Below are 13369 nucleotides of genomic sequence, written 5' to 3' on the forward strand. Positions count from 1 at the left end.
TAAGAGACAGGTTTACCGGCGGTCGCTGCCCCTGCGCCGTGGGAGAGCCAAGGCAAGCGCGATTGCGAAGCCCTGGTTACTAGCGCAGGGCTGGCCAAGGGAGGCCTCTGTCGGGGCAGGTGTTCCAGGTCAGCGGCTCCCAGGGCTGGCTGGGCGGGGCAGCGAGCACCGCTCAGCCGTCACCGCACCGACGCGGCGGGCCCGGCGGCCGTGCGGGAAGCGAAAGCCTTTCCTGTGCGGGGCAACGGCCGCCTTACAGAGTCCCGAGGAAGTATCAGTACAGGCACTGCTCAGAGAACATTTCTCCTCCTGGGTGCCAGTGCTTTTGGTGTAACTGTCCCGTGTCCCCCAGTCACGAGGGAGGGAAATAAATGGCGCTTGCAACACATTCTGAATATCAATAAACGAGGATGACAGTGTCAGGTTTTGTTGATGGAAAATGGTTGGTGCTGTGAACTCTCAGAAGTACTCCGTAATGCTAAACTGCCAAATGTTGCTCTCAGTTTCGTTGTTGGCTAGATTTACTGTGTGGACTGATATAAAGTGCGTTACAATAGTCAAAAGCATGGGTAACGGAGGCTAGGTCCTCTGTCGAGAGAGAGGTAAGCCTTTTAGCAGTACATAGAATAAGCCAAGCTGGTTTTGGATAGCCACGCCAAAAGACCCTTAGATTACGTACCTTCTTCATAATTTGTAAGCAAGTTGTGAAGCATAAATACTAGATGAAGTTTCCCCATTGTTTGTACTGTAAGTGATTTATCCTGTATTATTCTCTGAGGATACCAATCTGGTGGAAAAGACGTGGCCTTGGCTTTCCTGTCATACCTAAATATAGTTTAGTATCTGTGCTTGGGTGTTTATCCAGAAGTTACCCCAAAAGAGAAAGCCGCTTCTCTGAGCAAGTGAATGGAGGCCCCTGCAATCGGACATTGCCACCTCTCTGCACAGAAAAAGCCAGCTAGATGGCTTCTTTAAGAGGAACACAGGCAGTTTAATGTGCTCCTTGTACAACAATGATGTAGACCTTATTTTTTCAGTGTATATGAATACAATAAGTCTTTTGCTAGAAATTTTTCTTGTAGCACTCCAGTTGCCTTCCTTCTTGCTTGACCCTACTGCAATTCCTATATAAGCAAATGTAACTGTGAGGCTGGAGCTGTTCAAAAGGTTGTCAAGGAGGCTGTCCTGGTTCAACTAGAATAGGGTCAAGTTTTCCCCAGCAAAGAGGGGGAAGGGATCTCCAGCTGGCTTATTCATACCATGATGATGTCAGGTCCAGGGGCGGAGCTCTTTTACTTTCGCTTCTGGTTTTGGGGGGTTGCGACACACGTGGCAAGGTTGTTCCCTGACCATTTTGTGGTATTTCTCTGTATATCTTTTGTCTTGTTCACTGTTATTGCTGTTTATTGTTGTTATCATTGCCAATGCTGCTATTCAGATTGTTTTATCACACTGTTGTATTAAATTTCTTCTTATTTTAGCCTGGGGTCTGTGTTTAACTTCTAGCCCGATCAGCTGTGGGTGGGGGAAGGGCAACAGCAACGTGCTCTCTGGTCCCGGCAGGGCTTAAACCTGCACAGAGGCCTTTTCAACAGGTTAAGGTCAAGAAAGATGTCATCATGTGCTACCACATTTCAAGCACTAGGAAGAATTCTTCATTAGTGAAGGTCAGCTTTAAAGGCTTGTATTGCGACACTACCTTAATCCTGCCTAAACCCAACAACAGCAGGTGTGGCGATGATGATGATGAAGAAGGAGAAGAAGAGGAAGCAGAAGTGAAAGGTGAAAGCAGGCCTGATTCAGGATAAGATTATCCTTTCACAGTAAGGGGCCACTCTACCCTCTGCTTCCACTTGTAAAAAAAAAAAAAAGAATGGAGATGGGAGTAAATCAAGTCCTTGGGTTTGATCCTTGGGTTCAGTTTTCACTGATGAAATGAAGCAAATCAAAGAACAGATCCAAACTATGCAGCCTTGGGGATTCTGCATATGAATCAGTATTATCTGCTGGCTGGAGCTACTGGCAGCTTTTGCACTGAGGCAGAGGTAGTTTTAGAGTCCCATTTGACATAAGACTCAGACTGTCATACGTATTTTTGTTCCCCTCCATATAATGTTTTACGTTCCTCAAGAAACAAGCTGAATATTTCTTATTTTCTAATGTTATCCTTCTTCATTAACATGTTAGTTGCTGCTTACTAACTGCTTCTTTCCAGATATGTGACCTTAAAATCTCAAGCTATCTTTTGAACAGATCCTCAAGTACCTATACATTGCCTACTCGTCATGTATGTTTCACTATATACAGGAAAATTAACCCATAATGGAACACAATCAGATTATTAACATCACTATCTATTAATAATGGCATTGGAAGACAGCTGCAGCAGGAACTACCAAAGTCACCAAACTCCATCTAGTGGGAAAAAATCAGAAAGAACAACAAAAAAGATTCAGTAGTATCTGCTTGCTTATGCATATATCTTGCATGCATATGCATACACACACAACTTCGCTTTGAATTTCTCTTTCACAAAAAAGTCAAAGATGTCAAAGGTATTTTGTTTATCCTGATTGACCGTGGAAGGGAGCCCTACAAAATAAAGGAAGAATACTTGAGGAAGCCAAACCTTTGGCTCATCAAATGTCTCAGGGTTTCAAGACGCTTGATACTGCCTTTCTCCCTTATCATTCAAGAGACTTATTCTTTCTCTCAGCTTTTACAGTGTATGTCACCAAAATATTTTTGGCCACTGTGCAGTACAATGGTGACAGTGGGGGAAAGTTAACTAGTGTCTGATCTGTCTAGAGATGTCTGGCAGTGTCAGCAGTCTGTGATATATGCGGGATATGTGCTCTTTTAACTTAGGGCCTCTCTCACTGCTGGATCACTAACTTTTTGATATGACAAAACAAGCGTTTTTCTCAGTTACCTCTGCCTTGGACATTTCAGGTCTTTCTTTTGAAATTTATTACTTTGAACTCTCATGGTTATAGTCCATACTAGATTATCTCTGTGGTGTATCACAGGATGAGCTGTAAGTCTGTCTGGAAAGCGAGACAAATGCCAGATAACAAAAGTTTGTTTCACAATCTCAAATTACAACTGTTTTATAGTCAAAACAAAATGTCTGTGTTAATGCCTAATGTATCTAGGGTATTTTCTCTTCATGCCAAATAGTCTGTGTTACAGCTTTACTGTGGAGCTGCCCTCCTGATGGGCTTGAAATTCATCCTCTGAGCCTTAAAAATATCCTAACTGTGCTGCTGTTTGGGATGTGCTAAGATCTCAGTATTGAAGTGACAGAGAGGTTTGTGAAAAGCTGTTTTTTCTGTTTTCTTTACTACATATAGGCAAAGTGCCTTCTTAAAAAAGCCTACCTCCCTGCTTACTATTTCTGATAGTAGAGCTGAATAGGGTAGTATGAAACAATAAGTCATGCTCTGTGTCTAAAGTAGCCTTTATGTTTAGAAATATGTATGTATTAATATAAGTTTTAGAAATCCAGTTTAGGAAGTGGTCCTTTTGGTTGTGGACTTGTGATACTAGGTGTGCTTGGGCTTAAATATCATGCCAAATGTCTTGGGTGCATAGGAGCAAATGCAGTTACCCAACACATGTTAGAATACAAGCAGGACTGTAAGGTTTTTGTGTGGATGCTTAGGACACCAGAGTTTTGGAAGACAGTTACTGTGGAGAAGCTGGTTGCCTGTCTCCAGCATTCAAGACTTTGGGGAAAATAGGTTGTGTAAATGGCTGTAGATTGATTTTCTAATCTCATAATCTGTTCCTTCTCAGTAGATCCCACCAGTGCTCTTTCTGCATAGAGCTACTTTGCTCTGGTTTGCTTTGAGTTTGAGCAGGATCTTCATTTTACTGAATGACTGCTTTGGTTTATGTTTGCCTACTTCTGAGATCTTTGGCTGACCCAGAGACCTGTCAAAGGTATATTTAATAAAACAGCATTGCATTACAGTGAAGTGAGTTCACCATGTAAGACTTTTCAGTGGTGCACATAAAATGAAGACTGAACGAAGGACAGTAATACCTTGGATGTGGCCTCAAGTGAATTTCCTTATGGACTTCACTGCTGAGTGTGGTGTTTTCTGATTTTCCCATTAAGAATAACATTTTTTGGAACACATCCTCTTTTTCATTCAGTAGTGATATTGCACTAACATACAACACAGAGTGAAGTTTATGTTACCAAAACTCATTCCTTGACATGAGTGTCAGTAGGTTAATATTGTTGCAGGGATTTTGTGGAGAACTCTAGTGCAGATTGTTTTACCACAAGAAGCTTTTCTTAGAACTTTCCTTCATGCTGCTTAAAGCATTTATATTCACACAAAATAAATCCCCTCACCTGTAAGTAAAATACTTTCTTCATAAAAAGTGGCCTGTTCTTGAACTGTCTTTCCTGTGCCACGATTTCTGATTCTCTGTCACTTCCCTATAATAAAGCTGCTGCTTTATAATGCTCAAGGTACCTTGAAAGGGTAGTGCTGTGTTTATAACTGAGCATGGTTTGCACTGGTAAAAGTTCTGATTCTTTGTCATGGGCAACTGAAAATAAAACACTGAAAAATGTAATAAACAGATGTTCTGCCTGCCACAGGAGTTCCCAATTTCTGCAGTATTTATATCACAGAACTGTCCCTTTCTTCATGTGATCAAGGTTCTTTTTTATTAGAGATGTGCCAAGCCATAAAGACCATTTCAGACTCTTTAGCTGTGTCTGTTACCTTTACATGTGAGAAGCAGGAAATGACTGGAGAGCACAGCATCCTGCAAAGGATTATGATTGGACTTCCATGCTTGTATTTTGGCATTGCACAGAGGCTGCTGTCAGGTTTTAGGGTTGCAGTGTGCAAGGTTCAATACAGAATGCAAGTTAATAAGCTTGCACTCCTAATGTTTCAGAGCTGAAGGATCACTTGCCTGACTCTGCAAAAATGGCTTTGCCTGAGAGCAGACTAAGAAGTGATCATTGTACTACTGATTTTGATCATTCTTGTCTGATGTACTAAGAGGTGGCAAAGTGATCTGCAGTGCTAAAGTGCCTTGCCACATGCTGATCTAGCTTCTCAGTAACAATGACAAATTGGTCACTCATATCAGCACATCTGGCTTGTCCTGGGTGTGTTATTTATGGCTGTTCAGATGCTGACATGGTCTGACAGATGAAAGGTAGACATACTATGGTGGCACGCTCTATATTGTAGCATCGGGCATGGACTTGAAAAATAGTCCTTTAGATGTTGTTGTTTTTTGGTTATCCCAGATTGCCTCTTAGCGTTGTACCTGAGAGCAGCAGCACTAGTAGCACTGCTTTCATTCACAAAAACCATAAAATCACATCAGTCCTTAAAGTATGGTTGCAGATGGTTAAATTAATATATGGAAAATCTTCTTGCACCCACCAAGATATAGAGTGGCCATCTTTGGCTTTCAAGTTAAAACAGCATTTCTTTTTGGCTGCCAGCATGGCAAGATCAGCAAGACCATGCCTGCTTCAGCAGGTCTTGCTGATCATGTGACTCAGCAATTGACAGTGTGCTTGAGACAGCAAATTGAACACAGGAAAAAATGACTTTGTCCATAGATTAGATGATATGACCAGGAAGACACACAAACAAATCCAGTTCATGGGCATGCATATTTAAATGAAATTGTCTCAGTCAGATTACACAGACATAACTCACTATAAAAAGAGGGTCTGTAGGATGAAAATAATTAAATGGCAATCTGGAAGTGGTTTTGATGCTTCTTTACTGATTGTAACCGTCCATTTGAGTTCATACTGTAGAGAAGGACTTGGGGGTATCAGTGGATGGAAAACTGACTATGGGCCAGCAATGTGCACTCGCAGCCCAGAAAGACAACAGTGTCCTGGGCTGCACCAAGAGAAGTGTGGCCAGCAGGTCGAGGGAGGGGATTCTCCCCCTCTACTCCACTGTCATGAGAGCCCACCTGCAGTACTGTGTCCAGCTCTGGGGCCCCCAACATAAGAAGGACATGGACCTGCTCAAGTGGGTCCAGAGGAGGCCATGAAGGTGATCAGGAGGCTGCTGAAGCATCTCCCCTGTGAGGACAGGCTGAGAGAGTTGGGGTCATTCAGCCTGGAGAAGAGAAGGCTCCAGCGGACTTCATAGTGACCTTCCAGTGCTTAAAGGGGGCCTACAGGAAAGATGAGGAGGGACTCTTTATCAGAGAGTACAATGATAGGGTGAGGCATAATGGTTTTAAACTGAAAGAGAGTAGATACAGATAATAGAAGGCAGAAATTCTTTCCTGTGAGGGTGGTGAGGCCCTGGCACAGGTTGCCCAGAGAAGCTGTGGCTGCCCCCTCCCTGGCAGTGTTCAAGGCCAGGTTGGACGGGGCTCTGAGCAACCTGGGCTAGTGGAAGGTGCCCCTGCCCATGGCAGGGGGGGGGGTTGGAACTACATGATCTTTAAGGTAACTCTCAATGGAAACCATTCAATAATGATGATGATACTTATGAGATTTACAACACATACACTTCAACACACAAGGCCAGCTCATTGAAATTACATCAACTACTACTGTTAGCATGCCTGGCTACACAAATCATTTGTGTTTCTAGCTACTTTAAGCTGTGCTGAAAAACAAATGAGGAATCAGGTCCATGGCTCTACTAGGGCCTGCTCTGCTAATTATTAATTGCTAACGACTGTATCTGGAATACTGAAGGGTAATCCCATGCATACATTCAGGATACAAAATTGTTGTAGGATATTTGCCAAAATCAGCACAACAGAACGGTTGTAGAATTGATGGCTACTGAAAATGATCACAGGAAGCAACTGATTTGCTGGTAGGTGAAGATGGCATTTGATTTTGCATTATTTATGTTGTCATATTTGCAGATTTCTGTGATGAAATTTTAAAGACTAATAGTAAGAAGGCAAATATTAGCCTATCAGGCCAGGTCTGAGGTGAAGGAGGCTGGGATGGGGAAGAAAGGTGTGTGCAAGGAAGACAGGTGTTCCTGAGAGTTGTGAGGTTGTCAGGTAATGAGAGAGGAAGCTTACATGGAAAAAGGAAATAGAGCTGCTCTTGTCTTCTGGAGGTCCCAGTGCTTCCTTGAAAGGTGGGATGGATGGCCTTCTCACACAGTGCTGAAGGGCAGGAAACTTAAAAGAATTTCTCCAGGGAGACACATTGTCAGGGAGCAGAGCTGAGGTTTTTTTTTTTTTTTTTTATTTGGCACATGGAAGGATCAGTGCATTGGATCCAGCTATGGAAAAATTGTATTCAGCCTCTTTTGCTATCATTTCTCCTTGGCTCTTTGAGAAAGGCTGCGGCTTTTTCAGAAGTTTGCCGCCTATGCTGATTTGAATCTCAGGTTAGCAGAGAGGTACATTTCCTTGGTGGCTGGTATAGCATTGCTTGGGGAGAGGGTGCTGTTTGGGTCAGGGGAAGAAAAGAGCCCTATCGATTCCTCTGCCTCTCTTCTGTGGAGGAATTTCACCTTAAGATGTGTCTTACCCATCTCTCACCAAACTCCCTTCTCCTATCTTCCCTGCCAGAGAAGCTGTGAAGAGAAAGTGCCTGCTTGTTCACACTGGTGCTTCTCCACCTCTATCTCCACCTCTCTCTCCCTCAAGAGATGCTTTGGAGAGACCTTTGATGTGGGATTTCCAGCATGACCCCAGGCTGGGCTGGAGCATGGTCCAGCAGGGTCTGAATGTTGGGTGGGTGACCCCCCCAGCCCCTATCAGGAATGAATTAGAATGTTTCCTTCTTGTAAGTGATACTTTTTTTGAGTAAACATCCCTGGGTTCCTGTGATGTGTAACTAATGGAGTGCTAAACTCCCAGGACTGGTTTAAGACTCAGAAAGTACACGTGTTGCCAATCCATCATGTTCCTAATACTAATTAACATAGCAGGGACACAATAAAGCTCCAGAACCTGCACACATTACCCAGCTCACATTACCACTCTATAACAGTCTCTCTATTGACCTAACAAAAGCACACATTGGAAAAATGAAAAGTGGTCTCTTTTGACTCAGCGAGACCTGGTCAGCCAAAGAAGAGAGCTGAGGACTCTCATTTATTATTGTCCATTATTATTCTGCAATATCGTGAAACAGAGTTCTCAAATCACGTACAATGACTTTTCTACCTTGACAGCATTTGTATGTGTTACATGCTGCTGGGCAGGCAGCCCTAATGCAGGCAGAACAGCCACTGACTTGTGGAGAGGTGTGATTATGTTGGAGTTCTGTGTTCTGGTCCTGCACAAGTAAAAGGAAGACCTTATTTGTTGACTTACATCCCTGATATTTGCAATTCAGTTACAATGAAAATCTTATTGTTCTTAAACCTTTACTAACATAATTGTCTTTTGTTCCCAGGCTTAAACTAGTTCCTGTGTAGACAAAATTTAAAAAGTAACAATTTGATTAAAAATTCATTCTTGGCTAGATGAACATTTGTTTTTAGGTCTCCACAAAAATTTTCATTGATTAGAACACATTAACATCCCTGTAATAAGCTCCTGTTGTGGTGATTCCATTGATTTTAAGAGATGCATGATGTACAGCCAAAGACAAGCTGGAAGGAATCTGGACAGCAGGAGATTAGCACATTCATGGAGCAGTGATCCCTAACTGGATGCAGGCTGGCTTTGTGGAAGTTGGGGGCAAGCTGCCGTTTACTTCCACAATTTCATGGTTAAGATTTTATGGTGCCTCTGGCTGAAATCAGTAGAGTTCACTCATCAGCACTTGGGGCTGGGGTGTATCTCTTGTTTTTGCATATCCTTCAGTGGGCTGTTTATGGAAAGCAGCAGTTGAATCATTATGGCATGAAATTCTGTAACCTTGTTGAAGTGATGATAGGTTTTGTCAGTACACCACTACAAACAGCTAGGTCCTTGGGCACATTCTCATGTTTCCTTACTTCTTGGTTAAAAATTTTGATTATGTTTTTGTTTGTTTGTTTGTGTTTTTGTTTGGTTTTTTTTGTTTGTTTTGTTTTTTTTTTTTTCCCTGAACCAGCTGTTACAGTGTGTCTTGCTATCATAAATGTATTTTGAGAGAGAAGAGGGAGCTAGTCATTTATAGCTATATATCCCCCAAATTGTATATCACCCAGGTCTCTAGTATGTGGTTAAACCAGATGGTATCAACTGGTTGGACAATCTGGCTGAGGTGTTAGTGTTTCTATGCTGAAAATTTACAGTCCATGAAAGCAGGCCCTAATGATAAAATCCTTCAATTGGGAGTTGCAAACACGGAGATGTGCAGTGCCAGAACTATGTCAGAAAGGTAGTGCTGCTCCAGCCTTGTGGCACAGCAGCTCCTCTTACCTCCTCCTCGAGATGAACAGTTGAAAAACCGGTAAGAAACTCTTCAAGCTCAGTGGGTCATACTGCCAGTGAACTGGTCATGCAGGCAAGCTGAATGTCTGAACCACATGTTGTCTTCTCTTTTACGTCAAAACAAATTAAATATGGGCCTTACTCAGTTTCCCCTACAAGTCAACACAGGAGGTTTTCTGTTGACTTCAACAGAGCTGGTTAAAGCCCTTTAGTCCTTAGAATCAGTTAATTCTATGCACCGAGTGGTTTGACACTTTGCATAGTTGATATCATGTTGGATCGCCAAAAGACCGTGAATTACTGAAGTGTCACAGATGTTAAATCATGAAGTAGATGACAGTGTGCTCGCTATGTCATATGATCTTAGCGCAGTTTGTGGAATAGTCTTTTTTATTATTGCAAGTAATCATAAGTGCTGAAAAAATACCATAAGTAAAATAGCATTTTTGAGTACAATGCATCCAATGTTCTTATTATATATACACATCTGCAATACGTTAAACTCAGACTTATGCCCATTTAATCTCAAGGATTTCAATAGGGTGTCTGTATGGAATGAAGAGTTTGATCCCAGAGTACTGAATGGCTGCACCTTTCAGGAAGGCTTTATACCTTAGATTTTCATCTAGATTTCTGTTTACAATAATAAACACAGCATTCATTAAATATATATTTATAATACATTCCACACTAGCAATGATCTATTTAATTTAGGAATTATTTCATGTATTGTTTGTTTTTATTTTGATGATTTCAGAAAACAGTGTATCCAGATAAATCTGATGTGTGCCATGTGTTGAGCCACAGTGCTAAATGTCTTATCATGAGGAGTTCTGCATCCAGATGTGATCAGGGTATCTAGTCCAAGAGTCAAATTCAAGCCAGTCACTGAGCAGGTGCACTTGTGAGAGGAAACGAATTTGAAGCAGTTACAGTTCATGTGTTCCCCTTCACAGATGTAAGTCTGAACAAAACAGTCCTTCTCCCTTCTGCTATAGGACAAGTTCACAAGATGGGGCACAGGCATCTCTGCCCAGCGAGAGTGTTTGCAAAACCACTGCAACTAAGAGTGCACCAAAAGCAGGGCAAGAGAAGTAGCAAATGGGATGCTGATAAATGTCCCTTAGCACAGAGGTGCTGTGTCCAGCCAGGGCATCAGCTTCTCTCCTGTGGTGGCAATGCCATCCCTTCACAAGGTAGCTCTGATGTCATCCCTCAATTTATGCTGATTCTGAGGGGAGCTGGAGGTTCCATTGATGGCAGCTGAGACAAAGAGACAAAGGCTGGCATGGGGCCATACTCCAAAAGACTTGGTAGGATTGATGTATGCACCAAATGCGGTGTACTGGAAAATTCCCCAGGTATCAAAAATTTTGTGAGGTTGTTTGGGGTATTTAAAATACTTCCACTGCAAGGATTGTACTTCCAAAGCCCTAAAGATATGTTTCTATCTCTGTACTCTATGTACTTTTGTTTCTTCCAGTCCTGTGTCTGAACCTAGCCTCAACAGAGCAAATCAGAAGATATGCAGAAGTACTAGGTGAAAATGAAGAAAAAACAACCCCCCAGATAGAGTCATCTTTTATTTGTACAGCTGCAGAAATCTCTTCCACCTCAAACATCACCTAAAATCTTCTGGAAGGGGGCCCTGCACCCATAAATGCTTCCTTTTTAAGTATGGGACCCTGCTGTATTGGGAGTTCATCCCTTGCTTTCCTGTTTCCTCGACTGATAGCCAAGAACCAAGCGAGTTGGAATTCACAGCACCTGCACATTTCTGCATGCCACATGAACAGATCTCCTGGTCCATGGAATTACAGCAGAGACTCATCTGATTTTCAGGGCAAGTTCTCAGAAGGGTAAATGGCAAAATCCTTCAGAGAGCTTCAGTGGAAATGTCACAGGTGGGGATGTACTACACTGTGTTTTCTGCAGTTTTCAGAGAGCCAAGCTCTCTCACATTCATTCTGACATAGTGTGAGTGCTAAGCAGATCCCAGTCACCTCTTTCACCTCTGCCACTTCAGGCATCTGCATACTCCATAGTGGACCCACAGTGAGCCACAGTCTGATACTTGTATTGGCATGATGCAGTATCGTACTCCATAAATGGTTCTACAAACTTTCTTGCTAGCAGGAGTATAACAAGAAGCCTTTAGCATGGCCTAGATACCTGCATGTATCGATATGGCCTGAGTGTGTCTGGCTTATTTTAACTGATATATTGCCAGATTCTGATGCTATTTTTCATGCTGACTAATACCTCAAGTCATCCTGTTAGTTTCAGTAAAGCTACTCAGAGACTGCAGTGCTACATAGTAAATGAGAACGCAATCTGGCTAGTTATGGTTATATGATTGAATTTGTATGGCTAAGCACAGCATAGCCTATCCAACTTATTTGACTTTGCAGGTGTCTTATTGGCATTTTAAATATTTTGCATCTGATTATAGGGCATCCGGGGGGGTGGTGGGGTGGGGGAACCCACCACAAAACAATTTATTAGTAAGACTTCTTGCTGTTCCGCTTAAATGTGGCAATCAAAAAGACAATTTATGTTGCAGAGACTTGACCTTTACTTTCCAGGACTGTAAAATAAAACCCAAAACCCCACACTTTCTGCATCTGGTTGACATTTGAATAAAACTGCCTGAGTGCAAACAAGTTTTGATACAACATCTCCAGCAAATTCTGCAGTGACTCTAAAAATACTCCTGGCTAAGTTACTTTTTAAGGCCATATGTTAAAAAAAATAAACCCCCAAACTTCACTAGAATTTATTACAACAAGAGATTTGCCAAACTACTTAAGACATTTGGGAAGATTATAGTGAAGTACATTAGTTGCTGACTTGACAATTTGCTATGCTCACTGCTTGTATAGTGGATTCTTGATATTCACGCTGAGACTTGATCCAACTTTCTAGTACATTTTAGCAAGAGACCTGCCAAATATCTACTGGCTTATTAAAAGCTGGCAAACCAAAGGTCAGCCTTGTTTATGAGCCACAGCAAAGTTGCTGTGGATGGCACACAAGCCCTCCTCATGGCATTTTTCTTGTTTAAATTTAAAATTCCAGCACAGGGTTAGATAAGGACTGGTTTTGACTGGTTTTGACTTGGAGTATCTCTAGGTCTGCCCCAGTGTCCACTGGCCATGAACCTGGAGGCTGCAGAAGAGCAATTTCCAGTTCCATTGGGCTATGTTTCTTCTTTGCTTGTCTAGTGATCACCATGCCTGCATGGTCCCATTTGCAGAGGCATGGGCCAGTGTGCTGCCCTGGTGCAGTCCCGATGAGTGGGCAGAACCCCCAGCCACAGAGGACAAACCTGCCCTTCCTTCATGGACCACCTCTTCCTCCTCTCTGGGAGCTCATCCCTTCTTTCAGGCAACTCCAGGGTGAAGAAGATTTTAGATGGGAAACTCTGTTGCACCCTGTGCCTGCTCCAAAGCTGGTTTTGTCCATGGGAAACTTTCCATTGATGCCTTCAGACTTCCCATCAGACTTTCCCTAACTTTGGGCACCAAATTGGCAACTCTGCTGTGCTCACCATTACTGCTCTTGATATCAATCCAGTTTTACATGACTGAACATTATCCAGGTATGATACACAAGTCTCCCTATAAAGGCTAACCCTTGCCCTCCTTGCCAAAGCAAACATTCCTACAAAGGCAGTGAAATTATTGTCAGAGTCAATAAAAGTTGCTTCCATATCATGTTATAGTGAACACCTCAACATTTCTTACATCCTTATTATATGTATTTATTATATATTTTGACTGACATGTACGAATAACAGAAAATTCCTCCCTTGACTCTGTTACCTATCTGCTTTACAAATAGATCAGGTAACAATGTATTAATATAAGAAGCAATTAAATGCTTGTTTAAAACATGAACATAAAAAATTAAAACTTGCTTGTTTAAAAACGTTTTAAGGTGCAATCAGTTTAGAAAGTTTTGTGACATGGATCAAAATCTTATCCGGGTTTACCTTAGTATAAGTGCTGTTTAC

Source organism: Athene cunicularia (genome assembly GCF_003259725.1).
Source record: "Athene cunicularia isolate RWA chromosome Z unlocalized genomic scaffold, athCun1 chrZ_part4, whole genome shotgun sequence".
NCBI lineage: Eukaryota > Metazoa > Chordata > Aves > Strigiformes > Strigidae > Athene > Athene cunicularia.